Here is a 17,518-nt window from a genome sequence, read left to right on the forward strand (position 1 = left end):
CATAGAATGCTGGAATTCTTTGGAAATGTATCAGGGGTTGTCCTATGAGAAGCTGCATAATAATGGACCAGTTTTCCTGGAAGATGGCTGGCCTGCTACTGGGAGGGTCTTTAGTGAAGTTTGGTTCAGGGGGTCCAATGTTATGGACTCTCAAAAGGGAAGCCCCATCTACTATTAGCTCCCATTGGAAACAATGGGGGATGGTGGTGCCCCTTTTGGGGGTCCATAACTTTGGACCCCCTGAATCAAAATTCACCAAATCTTGGTGATATCAGTAGGAGACTATCCTTATGATACCACCCAAGTTTAGTAAAGTTTCGTTCAGGGGGTCCAAAGATATGGACCCTCAAAGGGCAGCCCCATCTATTATTAGTTCTCATTGGAAACAATGGGGGATGGGGTGCCCCCTTTGGAGATCCATAACTTTGGACCCCCTGAACGAAATCTCACCAAGCTTGGCTGGTATCATAAGGAGTGTCACCTGATGATATCCTGAAGTTTTGGTGTTCTTAGCCTTAAAATTGAGGGGCCCCCACCAGCCAAACAGTGAAAAACCACTTAAAAATAAAAAAAACACAAACGAACCTGAAATTTTTTCGCGTCCCCCACATGACATACATCTATATGGATACCGCATGTCCCTAGGCAAATACACCTCTGCAAATGTGTCTCTTCCCTGAGCTGGAAACTCTGATTGTCATTTACAGCATCAAGGAACTGTTTTACAAGTGAGGCTCAACAGGGTCTCCCCTGGATTGAATGTGCATGTTCTAGAATCTTCCATCATTCTTTGCAAAGAAGTATCATCACCATAGAGCATGCCAGAGTTTCAGGGCCAGAGATGCATCACCATAACATAGAGCATGCCAGAGATGCAGCATGGGGTCCCATCTTTGCATTATATATGCCTCTTTTCACATGAATCTTCCCTGTCATAATAATAGCACAATGAAGTCAAATGTTAGTAGTTCATGGTTGTTAATGACAATGATATTAAAAGGCAGTTTTCTAAGAAACCCTACAACGGGCCAGTAAGCACTGTAGGAAATAGGACTTTATTTATGTGTTTGAGATTGGGAGGGGGGAGCTCAGCTGTGATTTGCCAGGGGGAAAAGTATTTCCACGAAAAACGTTCTGGAAAATGGAAGCTGGAACGTGATTTTTTTTGGCAAACACAGCTATGCTCCTGAAGTATTTAAATGTTTATTTGTTGGGGAGAGGTGGGGGATGGGGACGTGACTCTTATCCCAGAGTATATGGAGAATAGAAGCAAGTCCAGAAGAATGGAATTTTGCCTTGTAAAAAAAAATCCACTCCAGAAAAGTTGGTGTGTGATGACAACCAGATGCTTCCCTGGTTTTGTTCTTCGTCTCTTCCAGATTCTGAGGATATTTCTCTTCCCCCAGAAAGAAACTATTTCTAGATTGCTGAGAACACAAGCAGGACTGTGACAATAGACCTGGAATTCAGTGCTTTACAAATTAGAACGGCAGGATCCTTGAACCTCTGGAAGCTTTCAAAAGAACATCCCTCTTGCTTCTTGAACTCTTGGTTCATTAGAACTCTTCCTGCAGCTCAGAATGTTTGGGCTGTTCTTTACATCTATATATCTAATCGCAAATTGTGACCCCCACCTGAGGATATCTAAATCTATGAATTGGGGCCAGACTGACACTAAATAGGTTTTCTTCCAAACTTGGGGGATCCACCAGGTTCGCAGAAAAATATGGAAGTTTTAAAAATGCATTGGTGGGTTTGAACCCCCCCCCCCCCACACACACACACACACACGCACATAAAATGGAATTCTCTGCACAAGCGCCGAGCCACTCTGCAGCTGGCAGTGATGCTCCGAAGCAGCTCTGGGCTGGCCACAGGGGCATCTAGGAGATGCTCTGGCCCAGCAGCAGAGTTGGCAGTGCCTGGGAGTCACACTGGGCCTAACCATGGAATTCAGGTTAGCCTGTACACTCCAACACACGCCAGCTGGGAGACCTTGGGCTAGTCACAATTCTTCAGAGCTCTCTCTGCCTCACCAACCTCGCAGGGTGTTTGTTGTAAGATGGGAAGGGAAAGGAGTTTGTAAGCCCCTTTGAGTCTCCTTGCAGGAGAGAAAGGGGGGATATAAATCCAACTCTTCTTCTGGGCAGAAGAACGCAATGCCGAACCTCCTCTGCTGGCCTCTTGCCTTGATCTCCCTCCTGGGTTGCCATAAATTGGCTGCAACTTGAAAGCACTAAATGTACATATCGACTATATTACAACTGGACCAACCTCTTTGAGAGAGAATATTATTGATCTGCTGTTTTTGCCAAAGTTTTGCATCACCTTAGAGACGAACAGATTTATTCTAGCCCCCAGCTGTTATGAGCTGGAGACCATTCAGTAACTATTTTGATTTAATTTGAAAATATATTTGCTAGAGTGTGTGAGAGAGCTGCTGGTTTCCTAGCATAGACTTTCCTCTTATTTCCGTGTCCTTAGGTATGAGTTCAAATGCAAGTCTGTTCATCCTGCCTGTAGATTTGTTAGTGCAATTATCTGGTGTGATGGTGATTTTTGCAGTATACCTTCCAGTGTACAATATGTATCATATTGAGTATATGCAAATTGTGTTGTACATGTGTCCAAAACTGCAGAGCATGCACACTTAATGAGTTCCACCAAATGCAGTTTAGTATTAAATGCCTATGCAGAGTTCGATCTTTCTATGCACATTGATTTGTACCAAAATTGTATCTTAGATGTTTTCCGCATTGGACCATATATCCTGGATGGGGAGGTGAAATTTTCCGGTCTGCGCATGACTTTCACGTGGCTTCTGGCCCAAAATCGGGCCTGCCCTGCAAGAGTTCCCTTATCTTGGGGTTTTCAAAAATCGCTAAATTGGTGATTCTCTTGAAAAACCTCACACCGATCCCACTCCCATGCAAACATTCTGGGAGACAGACCAGTTTATTTTTCCCGCCTCACCACCTGCTCTCCCCCTACAGCCAATCAGAACGTGGGGGAAATGGGACTGTTTGCGCATGCACAGAAACGTTTGCATGGAAAAGGCAAACAAACCAAGCTCATGCAAAATTAACTGGAGTTCTTCCTCCCAGTCTTAACATGATAACAAGCAGCCATGGGAAGGGAGAAACCAAGATAAGAGTAACCCGGTATGTATGATCTTTGTTGTACCCTGGAGTAATTGTGGCATGGGGAAAACACCTTAGTTGTACCTTTGTAGTACCAAAGACTGATTGTACCTAAGCTGAATCTAAGAACAATTCAGGATAGTTGCACCTTACATCAAGTCAATCATGATAGCTCCACCATATTATCTGCTTTGTGGGGGGAGGGGCTCCGAGCATCTCTTTCTTCTTCCCTTTCTAGCCCTTTCCCATTATCTTTCCCGCATTCCAACCATGCGTACTGAGACAGTCCGCCACACCTGATCATCTTGAGATGTGCAATAGCCATTTGTCTGAATGAGATAAGATGCATTTATTGCACAATCAAAGACATACCCTGAGAAATCAAAGGCTTCTGATTGCCTGTACCAAAGCTGGAATGTCTGTGCATTGCTTTCCCCAGACAAAACAGTTGTTGCACGTATTCAGATGCTCACAAGTAGCATGGTCTCCTGGTAAGTTGAAGAGGAGCACTGGGAATGAAATGGTGAAAAGGGGCTTCCGTTTGCTTCCTGTGCCTGCTCTCTAACTCTGTCTTTCCTGGGGTATCAGATGGTTTCCTATGCCCACTGGGAGTGCCAAATGTCTATCTCTGCCCGCTCTACAAATCTTCTATCTGCCTGGATTTTGACAGAAAGGATCTCTTTGGGGAAAGGAACAATTTCTGAGAATTTCATCCTGGCCAGATGGAAATCAAAGATGCTACAGTCAGACAGACGGTTTGACTTTAATTGCCTATAAACCTGGGATCTTTGTTCTTATCTTTCTGAAACTTGGCTCAGATTCTTTCCTTGAGGAATGCGATTTTTGAAAATCTCATCCCAGTTCTATGGAAAATAAAGAAGTTACAATCTACCAAGTGGGGTTTTTTTTTCCAAAATGTAAACCAAAACACACACACACACAATATTAATGAATGCATCCATACCTGAAAAGAACATTTTAAAAACAAAAACAAACAAAATCTGTACACTGTGACTCAGAGTCAGCATGGTGCAGTTGTTAAGGTGTCTTCCTGTCCTTTGCTTTCTCTGTCACGGGGGACTTATGGTGACCCTTGGTGGGATTTTCAAGGCAGGGGAAATGAAGAGGTGGTTTGCCATTGCCTGCCTCTTCCTCATGCCCCTGGTATTCCTTGGAAACTAGGATCTGGGAAACCCAAGTTAAAATCCCCGCTCTACCATGGAAACTTGCTGGTTGACCTTGGGCTGGTCACACACTCACACTCTTGACCCAGGCAAGTATTTGGATGGGCATGACATGGAGGCAGGCAATGGCAAACCATCTCTGAACATCTTTTGCCTTGGAAACCCTACAGGGCCACCATAAATCAGCTGTGACTTGATGGCAAAAAAATCCAAACACTGTGACTATAATATTACCTTTGAAGATGACCAAGGAACTAAACCCAGGACAAGAAAAGTGTGAGGACTAGGACCTCCACGGAGCATTCTACTACAAACAAGGTCCATTACAATTGATCTTCAGAGATAATCAAGATCCGTTCCCCTGGAAAACATAGTGGCTTCAGAGGGTGGGCTGTATGGCACTATACCCTTCTGAATTCCCTCTCCTCCCCAATCCCCTCTCTAGGCTCAAAATCTACAGGTATTTCCCAACATAGAGCGGACAACCAAAATCTAGCCCCAAATCTGGGTGGTAGAGCACAGAGAAGGGTTATTTTCATCTTTGTGCTTCCTAGATTGTTGTGGGTATTATAAGCTCTGGTTTGCGCAATGAAGGGGGATACTACCTTTTGGAACAAAGTCCACACAAAGCCTTGTTACTTTAAAAAATAAACAGATGTGCTTTAGTGATAAGGAACTCCATAACTAGGATAGGCAAGGCAGAGTGAACTTTCTAGTTATAGGCTTTGATAGTGAGAGTTGGCTTTACATCTTGCTCCCTTAGACAAAGAAAAGCCAAAAAAAGGAAGAGTTAGCAAGAAAAAAGGACCCTGAAAGAAGAAATCTAAACAAAGGGATTGTGGCAGAGGAGAACAGGGAAAGGATACAAAGGAAATGAATGTATCAATCGTACTAGCTCTATCCCCCTGTTTAGTGCACTGGTATGCTTGGTACAGAGAGGTTGTATACTTGTTCCCCTCCTGGATTACAAAGGCAACTTTCAGATTTTCTGCTCCCCACTTTCTTTAGCTTTTGTTCATGCCCTCATCTTTTCACGCAATGAGCATGCTCAGATTCTAAGCCAGGGTGTGTGTGGTTCAAGATGGTGGTACTTTGTTTAATTTACAAACTAGTATTTCTGTGCATTTCTTTTGTATACAAAATCCCCAACTGTGCCTGGAACATTACCCTACTGATGCCATAGAAGCCACTGAACTTGGCATTAGAAGAGAAAGAAGGAAGGGTTGGACGAAAACTTCTGGAGACCAGACAGATTCACTATTGCTCCACGCACATTAAGTGGCGAATCTTCCAGATTAGGAATGGAGGCATTTTGGAACCCCAATACTGCTGGCCTATATGATTAAGGGATTGAGCCCAAGATGTTGGCATTGTGGCATACTACATCCATATGTGGATAGAATGTAAAGTGGTAAAAAAGTTTTGGGGAAAAAATTCTGAAGTATATAGAACAATTAGTAAAAGTGAAAATTGACATAAATAATGATTTATTAATGGTAGGAATAATAGAAGATAAAAGGGTAAATAGAATTCTGGGACCAATGTATAAAATTATGATCTGAGCTGCACATGCAGTGATAGCATTGGGCTGGAAAGATAATAAGAAATGGACAATCTCAAAATGGTTGGAATATGTATGGGAACAAATACAATGAGACATTTTTGAGATAATGGCAAAAAATATGTTATGGCAAGAGAAATTAAGAGACATTATGAAGATATGGACAATCTTTGAGACTTGGGTGAGAGAAGCCGGATTTAATGAAGAAATCTGGGAGAAGAGAACACAGAGAATGAACCTTCTGCTGCTTGCTTGAACAATCGGGAAAAAGAAGGGGGGAGGGAGGGGAAAAAAGGGGAAAATGTATAGTTTGAATAAAATATATTGTATGTAATGGTTATATAAACATTCTATACAATAAAAAATTAAAAAGAAAAAAGGAATGGAGGCATTTTGGAACCTCTACTGTGGACTAGTATCTGCAGTCCTAAACAGAGCTGGACTCTTCTCAATCTGCTGACCTCAATGAGATTAGAAGGACATAACTCTGCTTTGGAATGAACTGTCAAGTGATTTCATGTTCAAAGAGCTATGCAACAGCAGCACTTTAAGAGGTGCAAACCCGCCTTTTAGATCCCCAGTGCATGCAACAGAAATGAATGCAAGCAGCTGAAACATCTTTTTAACAGACTTCAATCCAATTGAGAGCTATTTATTCATCTTCTGATCTTCTGCTTTAATGGAATTAAACTGGGGAGGGGAATATATCACTGTCACAGGAGGACAACTTCATCTGCAGCTCCCGATGACTCATTTCAAACGTCGCCATATAGACATATATCACACACTGGAGTGCAATGCCCCTTAATATCCAGGAAGAGGGTTGTCCTGGAAGAAATAAGCTATACTTATTTCTCATTAGTGGTCACCAAAAGATTGCCTAGAGCTTTCAGGTCGCTTCTCCCTGTATTGCCCCTTAAGATCCCTCCATCAGAGGAAAATTTGCTGGTGCTCCCTAACCCAAAAGACATCCGGCTGGCCACCACAAGGGTCAGGACCTTTACAGCTTTGGCCCCTACCTGCTGGATCAGCCTCCCCAGGGAGATCAGAGCCCTGTGGGACTTGAATGGCTTCCGCGGGGCCTGTAAAATGGATCTGTTCCACCAGACTTTTACATCTGGCCAGCCAGGTCTGAACTGATTTGATAGTTGATATTAGTGGCCTCCCTGAGACATCTAAGGGGTTGGTTTCACCATCTATTGTTAATCCTGTATTATTTTTAAGTTTTACGCTGTTTTATGTAGTTTACCTTTCCACAACTGTTGCTGTCTGTAATATTTTATTGTTGTTGTTCAGTGCCCTGAGCCCTGCAGGGAAGGGCGGCTTATAAATAAAAAATGAATGAATGAATGAATGAATGAATGAATGAATGAATGAATGAATGAATGAATGAATGAATGAATGAATGAATGAATGAATGAATGAATGAATGACTTTCCAAATTTAAGAGAGCTCCTAATTTGTTTTTCCTGTTTTATTTTTGTAGAGCTGTCTTCTGGGAGAAGAGGATGTTGACATTTGGAGCAAGAATATAAGCAAAGAGTGGGTGTTGCATGTATCTTGGAAGCAACATGACATCTGCTTGCATGCTCCAGCTGTACTGTGCTCCCGCACATCTGCAATACAGACAGGAAGCAGGCATCCTAGCGGCCACGTATTTTATTGATTGATTTAAAATATTTCTGTGCTGCCTTCTCGCCCAAATAGGGTCCCCGGGGTGATGAACATCAAACAGTTTAAAACATTTCAACCTTAAACAACATTTTAAAATAAAGCAGGTATAAAACAACTCAATGAATAATATAAACACAGATAACATCAGAACCAGGGATGTGGACCAATAACAGTTATTGGGGTTTGCAAAAAGAAGAAGTAGTTTGAATGTATATCCCCCCTTTCACCCCTGTAAGAAGACTCAAAGGGGCTTACAATGTCCTTTCCCTTTCCCCCCACAACAAACACTCTATGAGGAGGGTGGGGCCGAGGGATCTCTGAAGAAATGTGACTAGCCCAAGGTCATTCATTTGGCATGTGTTGGAGTGCACAAGCTAATCTGGTTCACCAGACAAGCCTCCACAGCTCAAGTGGCAGGGCAGGGAATCAAACCTGGTTCTCCAGATTAGAGTGACCTGCTCTTAGCCACTACACCATGCTGGAGAGAGAGAGAGAGAGAGAGAGAGAGAGATGAATCTCCCTAGAGATAGAATTCCATCAAGTCCCCTATCTCTAATTTCTGATTTCCAACTTCATCGTCCAGCTATGGCTCCTATTTATTCAATTTTATGAATTGGTAATTCACCATCACTCGGAGTTAAGTTTCATAGATGTTTAACTGTTTTCAGTGTTTTACACTTGAATGCTGCGAGCCCCTCCCCCCAGGCCTGGAAGGGGAGGGGTGGCACATTAAATTGAAAGAATTTTTTTAAGTTGTGGTGTCATTTCCAGATTGCCAGTCCCAGATGGCATAGGCATCAGAAGCACAGCCTCCTAAGAAGACTGAATTGGAAGGGTAGGTTCATATGAGAGAAGGTGGTCCTAAGCAACTGCTGGACCCAAGCCACACAAGGCTTTGGCGGTCAATACCACCACTTTGGACTGGAAGCCAGTGTAGGCGCATTGAAAATAGATGCATTCTGCTCTGTCAGCAAGAACTATTTCAGCTCTACTCATATTGTGCCTCTGTTTGAGCGGACAAGGTTTCCATTTTAGCAGCAAAGGCAGGTGAAGCTATTTTGCTTCCAAAGGTGAAGATTAATGTGTATGCATGAGAGCAACTGTGTTCCACCATGAGCATTTCCTTGTGCAACAAAAATATGTCTACATACATATTGTGGAAGGCTTTCCCAGCTGGAATCCATTGGGCCTTCCAGGCTGTGTGGCCACGGTCTGGTAGTTTTTGTTCCTGATGTTTCACCCATATCGATGGCTGGCATCTTCAGAGGTATGTCCCAGTAAGTTGTGTTTCTCTCTGTGACATGCCTTTGAAGATGCTGATTTGTATATGATGATCCTTTAAAATATTACCACCACTATCATCACAACAGCAATGTAACAATAGAAATGGCTGTTGCAAAGAACAAGGTAACTACATTTAATTCACTCTTTGATCTAGATGTTTGCCTCCCCATGTATGTATGTGCTACTTCAATAGTCAAGAAAATAAATTCTGTCCATAGACACAGCTACTCTCTGTATCCCACCTTCCTCCAAGAAGCATACATGCTCTTTTTTATTCTCACAACAACCTTGTGAAGTAGGTTAGGTGGGGAGACAGTGACCGGCCCAGTGTCATCCACCAAGCTTCTAATGCAGACCACATGTTTCTCAGCGGGTAGTCCAATACTCTAATACTACGCTGTTTAGCATTATTTTGTGTATTCCTGAGACCAAAAATAGGTTCTTGGGCTGGATCCTGCAGACATTCCCAATTCCTACCAGTCCTCCTTTCTGCTCTAGGCCCTATGTCATTCCCCAGGGTTCTCCTGTACCCCCAGGAACAGATTTGTAGGGGCAGGAGCAGGAGCAAGGGGAGGAGGAAGTATGATGATGATGATGATGATGATGATGATGATGATGATGATGATGATGATGATGATGATGATGATGATGATTTTGGATTTATAGCACTTTTCTGAACCATAAGGGATCTCAAAATGGCTTACAAACTCCTTCCCTTCCTCTCCCTACAACAGATACCCTGTAAGGTAGGCAAGCCTGAGAAAATACTGAGAGAACTGTGACTAGCCTAGCAGGCTTCCTGTGGAGAAATGGGGGGGATCAAACCCAGATCTCCCTATTAGAGTCCCCGTTCTTAACCATTCTGAGTGAACTGCAGTAGGAAAGGGACGCAGGTAGGTTCTGCCACTGGAAAATTAACAATGCTAGCTAAGTGGGTCTACCCTGAATCCTACTGAGGTCTACTCGGGGGAGCGTACTTCTATGAAAACCTTTTTAGAATTGCCCTGATAGTCTGCCTGGATCCCACTCCTCGCACGCTGGCCAGCGCTCAATCTAGGAAGGCAACATAAACAAAGATTCTTCTCCCCTCCCTTAAAGCACAATTGTCTGCTATGAGCCTCCAAGCGCCAGCTGACTTTGCACTGAGCAACACGCACTGCACACAGAACAACCCTACAGAGAAACCGCGCTGGCAATTAAACGACACGCCCCCGGGAGCAATAGCAAGGGTGCCGGCTTCTGATTGGATGCCGTGACGTCACCCACATAGCGAGCCGGATGGAACGTTGTGCGACCCTCTCTTCCGGCCGTTCCGGTTCCTCCAGACTCTTGCGTGGATAGGTTTGCTAAGTGCCGGATGTGTGCTTGTTTTGACGACCGAAAACAATAGTGACTGACATGCTTTGCGTTCCTGCCTTGAGCATCTCCCAAAGCATTTGTGAAATGACGTCCCGGAATAAATTAATTTCCTTTTTAAAAAAAGTGCTCCTTGTCCAAAGATCTAGCCTAAAAGAACCCATTCACAATACAGGCTCTGGTGACATCTGATGTGGATTCCGCACAGCATGTTTATAACGAGTTGCATTCGTTATAAATGAACTCGTTTTCCTTTTTGATGAATAAAAAACGAATTCATTTACGACTATTGCAACTCGTTATAAGCATGCTGTGAGGAATCCACACTACAGACTTCAGGCATGAGAACATTTACTGGGGTGTAAGTTTCATGGGAGTCAGTGGGGCTTTACTTCTGAGTGGACCCGCGCTGTCATTGTGGTATAGGGTAAAGAGTGGTCAAATACTGTGTAGCTGCGCTACACTGTGATGACACTTTACATGCACATGTTCGATCAAGGGGCTTCCTCCCTTACGTAATTAAATACCTGAATCGTGGCCATCTCCTTCACAAACTAGGAAGTTCAAATGTGGCACGTGTATAGCTGAGAGGGAAGAAACGTCAGATACTTTGATTTGATTTGATTCTCAAAGCAGCCGCCTTCCATATCAAAAATATTGTTCTTCTTGGATATGGGGGAGATCACAGACCTTTACGAGGGAGATTTTGTGTTTTGCAAATGTCTAGAAATCGGAGAGAACGCCGTCAAAATCCAAAACATGGGGTGCATTTGGATCATTATGGGAGCACACAGATCTACAAACAGCCGGTGAGTCGTCACAACAAGACAGCTCGCTTGAAATCCACGCCGGTTTTCGCTTGATCCATTAGAGCACGATTTCTACAGAGAGCGCAATTTTCTTTACTAAGAGACTGCCAATTCTTTGCCCAAATGGCCCAAACTGTCTTGAATTAGAGAAAAAAAAATCTTTTCTTATCTTGATTTGCATCTGGAAAACTTTTACAGGCGTTAAGAAGTTAACCAGGGAACCTTCTCCAACAATAACGCACCAATCAGCTCTGCTCGTGTTGTACTGGGATTGCAATGGGATATGTAGGCAAAAACTCTGGGTTTGTAGCAAAAACCTATAGCTGCTGATGCTGAGGTTCTTCTTTGGAGACAAATCCCCGGTCTGAAATCAAGCGGGATCTGCACCTGAGTACATCGAATGGGATCGCTCTCAGGACGATCCTATTAAGGGGTTATTGTCCCGCCTTAACCCCATTCATTTAAAGGGATTTAGAATGGAGTAACTCTGTTTTGCACTTCCACACGTGCAGAATAATGCACTTTCAATACACTTTCAATGCGCGGGACAGCAAAATCCACTTGCAAACAATTGTGAAAGTGGATTAAAAGTGCATTATTCTACATGTGCGGAAGGGGCCATAGGGCTGCACTGTAGGTTATTCACACCATATTTAAAAGCATAAGGAGAGTCGCACTGGATCCGACTTGAGGTTTATCTAGTCCAGCATCCCGTCTCACATAGTAGTCAAACCAGTTATATTTATCGAATATCAAGTATAACTGATTTCAAGTATAGTTAAGCCTGCTAGAGTCTCAGCCTAAACGATTTGGCACCCACACGCACAACAAACCCATTCATTTCCTCATCGGTCAGGATTAATTCCTGAAAGAGGATAATAGGATGCACGATTGGGGAATGGATTGAATGGCCTCACAGCATGCTATAGCCCTGGAATGGACAGTGTGGAATCTCAGGGAATTTGAAACATATTTCACTGGGTTTCTCTTCATATCTCCATGTCTTTATTAACACTAATTATTAAAATCGATATGCACCACTATGTTCTGCATTAGCCATGGGAAAGATCAGTAACCCTCCACAAATCCTGGGCCTTTTCCGGCAGCAACGGGAATGCTTATTCTAGTGTTCACACGACAATTAATCCCAGCATTTTATCGCTAATCTTGGCGTCCAATTTTTTAAATTATAAAATTTAGCGGGGGGGGGGGGATGAACGGAAGGAGGGAAAGGGAGAGGAAACGAGCAAAATAAGCTTGAAGAAGGGAAGGATGTTTGGTGCGGCGGAGAAATAAAGTTTGAAGAAGTTCGCTGACTCCGAAACGAATGATATAGATCGTAATGGATAGTCCCGAAGCGAAAACTGAACGGCTCAGTCCGAGTGGCTGGTAGATTCCTAGAGCAATCCTATGAATTTCAGTGGAGTAACTTTGCGTGGGAACTTTGCGCGATCCTAGTGGCATAACTTTTTGTACACTCCTCCCTGCGTTTCTTTTGCGTCCAATGGCTTATGAAATGCAGGAGATTCACAGCGCCGTCCTATAAAGTTTACTCCGGGGTAGGCCCACTGCAATCCATGGTTGCAAAGAGAAGTCACTCTGCGTAGGACTGCACTGTATCATTCCTATGCAAAACTCAGATGTAAACAGGGAAAATAGGGGGTCATATTCGCAGAGGTGACCAACACCGAGAATAATTTCGCTTGTTTTTCTATACTTCTCTGCACACACCCTTTCCCCATATTTCACTTAGGTCGCTGCTGAGAATTTCCCAAATGCTCAGTAACTGTTCTCCCGTTTTAATAATCATAATCATAAAATTAAAACCGTAAGTACACCATAGTCGTGACAAGTTACAAATCGCCCGAATGTGTTTTGCTTTGGGGTGTCCCCTTCCCACACGCTGAAGTAATTACCATAAATCCGCTGCCTCTTTCCCTGTTTCATAAAATTTAAAATGTTAAAAGACAGCTTTTAAAAGCATTATATATGTACTCTGGTCCTGGAAATTCTGGAAATAAAAAATAACGTTGCTTTTGTTTTGAAAATACTGTATAAGCTGGCCCTCAAATCCCATTTTTTTTTCCCACTGACCTTTCAAAACTCGGATCGGGAGAACTTTGGTCAAAACTCTACTTTTTAACAGATTCCCTTCTGTAAAAAACCCATCGGTTTCAAAATACATAAACCTCTTATTCCAAGCATGCAAACTGGAAACAATTAATATCAGATCAAAAACACTTGCTTTCGCCTGGGAAGAAACTAAAGAGTGACAAACATAAGAAACATTTTAATAATAATGAAACCTGTTCGACCTGAAACTTGAAGATCTAGCCAAAGTGGAACTTCTAAAATTAAAAATTATAAGGCGATAATTGGTGTTAGACCGCACGTACTTCTTGTTAAAGCGGTTAAAATGTGTGCGCCTGGATTCATTTTTCCTCAAGGCCGAGCTCCAAATTAAAATGGAAAAAAACAATAAAGGAACCACGACAGGGAAGGGAACAGATTTGGTTATTCCGAATTCTCCTACTTTAAACTTATTTCTAATTCCAGAGTAAGTAAAAATCGCGCATGGAGATGGAAGGGGAACAGACTCAGCTGTAGCCAGCCCAGAAAGTGGTACAGTTGTTTTAATCTTAAAACGTTTGCTTGTGAGTTTTTAAGGCAAGGTAGAGGAACGCCACAGGGAGGAGGCTTTATTCACGGTAGGAATATAATTTTCAGGAGATATCTTTGAAGATAAGAAGCAAGAATTTATCTGAAGGCTGAAAGGGAGACGAGACATATACTAGAGGAGCGTGCCCCCCTTCCTTAGCTGCAGGCCTACTGGACCCCCCCCCCCCCCCCGCCCTGTGAATGGTGGATAGATCGGATGGAAGTATGTATTATTACCACTGCTATTATCACTACTGTTATTCCTATTATTAAGATCTCGAGCAGGAAGAAGGCATCACAGTTAAACGCTTTGGCACACCAGGGTACGGAAACCCAAGGAAGCTCCCAGATTTGGAACCGCAGAAGGAAATAAAACGGATTTGCAAGCACTGCAGAGAGAGAAGGATGTACAACACAGCGAGAGATTGCTGCATTGTGCATATTCGTATGCGGATCACGAGCGTCTGCAGTTGGCGGGGTGGAAACGCATGGGGGGAGATGCTGCTGCGAATCAACCGCAGGCTGTTTGGAAAAATCCAGGGGAATCGTCCAACCATTTTTTTTTGTACTGTCCAAGGGACCTTTTTTTTTTTTTTTTTTTTTTTGGTGCTGCTGCTAAACGGGTATGCGCCGTTTTCCCTGGGCGGGTGTGCGTGGCTGCAAGCGACTGCCTTTTCCTTAAGAAAGGAACCCCCAAATCCCAGCTAGAATAATTCCAGGGCCTTCTTTTGCAAGGATAGCCAACGTTTGCCACCTAACCTCCCCTAACTAGTTAGGGACTAGTTAGCAGCTAAGGCGCTCAGTCCTCCGGTAAGTTCTCCTGCGCAAATTCCTGCAACGGGGCATGCGCAAACAGCAAAGCTCCCCGGAGGATTTGGTCGGTCCCCACTGCTTAGCAACCGTGCAGCCTGTTAGCGCAGCTCCCCTTTGGCCCAGACGCGCAGCCTGATGCGGGCTGCAAACCAGGCTGCAGAAAACAGGGGGTTAAACAGGATTTGTTGGACTCTCGGAGGGGAAGGCCGGCCGAAGCAGGGAAGTTCTGGACCCGACGTTACAAAATGTAATAATCTTGCATCATACCTAAAGGTTCCAGCGGCCCTTGCAGGCGGGCAACATTGAAATCCCAGTTCCAAGCAAGCATTTGCGTTGGTCCCTCGTCGCTTTTGCAATCCAGGCTCCGCACAGCGGCCCTAAAACGCCGCTGCCTGGAAAATGTCACACACACACACACACACACACACACACACACACAATCACACACACCCCTTTGTGAACCAGAAAGCCTCACAGATTATCTTGCTTGGATCTCTCCAAAGAGGGTTTTGCTCTGATGCTGAAATGCCTGGTTGGGGGGGGGGGGGGGTTTGTCCTACTCACACCTTCTCCCCTCCCCCAACCCAGTGAATGGCCTTGTCTCTTTCAGGCCCTCTTCCACAAATACTTGCGGGGGTCAAAGAATGTTTACAAGTTCAATAGCAGAACGCTTCGCCGCCCAAATAGCCCTTCCCTCCCTCCCTCCCCCCCACCATTGTGGTGTGGGCTTGAACTTGAACAAAAGAAGAAAGGGGGAGAGGGAAGGGGAGGAAGTGAGGGTTATATCACCGAGGTCTTACCACTGGGGAATGTTTGCCTTTCTCATAGCCACGGGTATAGCTACAGAAGACAGGGACCAGCAAGGCTGAAATGCAGTTAGAAGAGGGGTGCCCCCCCTCCCCCGCTAAACAGTAGGGAGAACTTCCAGACTGAATGGAGAGGACCAGGTTTCCTCGGGAGGTGGTGGTTTTCTCCGGTAGTTTTTAAGCAGAGGTTAGATGGCCTTCTGACAGCAAGGCTGTTTCTGTCACCTGAGGCAGATCTTGAGAGGGATGGCAGGAAGGTCACTTTGGCGTCAAGAAGAAATTTTCCTCCAGGCTAGGTTGATCAGGCATCCTGGAGGTTGTCGAAGGCTTCACAGCTGGATTCAACTGGTTCTGGTGGGTTTTCCAGGCTGTGTGGCCGTGGTCTGGTGGATCTTGTTCCTAACGTTTCGCCTGCATCTGTGGCTGCAGACTACCCTCTGCGATACACCTCTGAAGATGTCAGTCACAGATGCAGGCAAAACCTTAGGAACAAGATCCACCAGACCATGGCCACACAGCCTGGAAAACCCACCAGAACCACTCCTGGAGGTTGTTGTTTTTCCTTCCTGTATGCATATAGGGGTGACTGGGGGGTGGGGAGTGGGTAGTTGTGGAATTCCTGCATTATGCAGGGGGTTGGACTAGATGACCTTTGAGGTCACTTCCAGCTCTATGCTTCTGTGTTTCTAAGTAGACCTACAGCCCAATCTTGTGCAGACTTGCTCCAGCAAACCCACTGAAACAAATGGGCTTAGATTAGAGTAACTCTCCCTAGTGGACTGAACTGGTTGGGGGGGGGGGCGGAAGGGGCTTGCTGTTACATCACAGCTGGTTGATGGCAACTGGGTTTTCAAGGCAAGAGATCTTCGGAAATCTCCCATCCGAATACCTGCCAGGATCAAGGCTGAGAATAATGTGTGGCTGGACCAAGATCACCCAGCAAGCTTCCATAGCACCAGTAGGGGTTCAAACCTGGTTTATCTCAGGTCCTGGTCGGACAACTTAACCACTACAGCATGCTGGCTATCTGCATTATAAGGCACAGTAAGGGCTGCAAAATATTGCAACCAATAGGAGAAAAAGGCCATTCAGACATAAACCAAGAGAAGGTGCATTGCAAGAAGAAAGATGGCTGAAACCGGTACAACCTATTAAATTGCACAAAGAAAAGCCAGGGGCGGGTGGTCACGGGGTGCGGAAGGAGGGAGCCAATCCTGTTTCTGAATCAGGCAGGTGTAAAAGGCCGGGGTTTCTTGGCGCAGGGAGAATGCAACGCAACTTATACACCTTCTGGTTCTGAGCCTTGAATTTATTTATTTATTTTTTTGTACAGGAAGGGAACCAGCAGAAGCCCCTGGGCCTTTTTACTGGGCTACTGGAAATCCCAAGGCGAGGAAACATTAGCTTCAAAGGATTAAATGGACAGCAGATCTGCTCTGGATATCTAGGGCAAAACACACACACTATTAAACACACACACATTTCTGGTACACACATTTCAGTTGAGCAGAATTGTAGGTTGTGTGTTTGGGATGAGAGACATTCAGAGAAGCCTGGTTGTGCAAACGATTCTTTGGGAGCAGTGGCAGTGGTGGGATTCAAATAATTTAACAACCGGTTCAGGGGTTGGAATCAAATAATTTAACAGCTGGTTCTTTACAAACACCATTTTAACAACCGGTTCTGCCGAAGTGGTGCAAACCTGCTGAATCCCACCACTGGGCAGTGGTCCCAGTAGTACTAGCAGTGTTGGGAGCAGGGTATTTTTATTTCTTTACTTCATAGGTGCTTAGAGCATTCTCTTCTCCTCTCAGATATTATCACAACAACCTGTTATGATAATAGCAGCAGTGGTGTAGTGGTTAAGGGGCAGGTGTACTCTAATCTGGAGGAACCGGGTTTGATTCCTCGCTCTGTTGCCTGAGCTGTGGAGGCTTATCTGGGGAGTTCAGATTAGCCTGTGCATTCCCACACATGCCAGCTGGGTGACCTTGGGCTAGTCACAGTTCTTCTGAGCTCTCTCAGCCCCACCTACCTCACAGGGTGTTTGTTGTGAGGGAGGAAGGGAAAGGAGTTTGTAAGCCCCTTTGAGTCTCCTTACAGGAGAGAAAAGGGGGGATATAAATCCAACTCCTCCTTCTGTGAGGTTGGTTAGGGTGTGAATGCAGTTCAAGGTCCCCCAACTGGCTTCCATGGCAGAGGGGGATTTGAACCCAGATTTTCCAGACCCTAA

The sequence above is a fragment of the Sphaerodactylus townsendi genome, linkage group LG15 (assembly GCF_021028975.2).
Source record: "Sphaerodactylus townsendi isolate TG3544 linkage group LG15, MPM_Stown_v2.3, whole genome shotgun sequence".
NCBI lineage: Eukaryota > Metazoa > Chordata > Lepidosauria > Squamata > Sphaerodactylidae > Sphaerodactylus > Sphaerodactylus townsendi.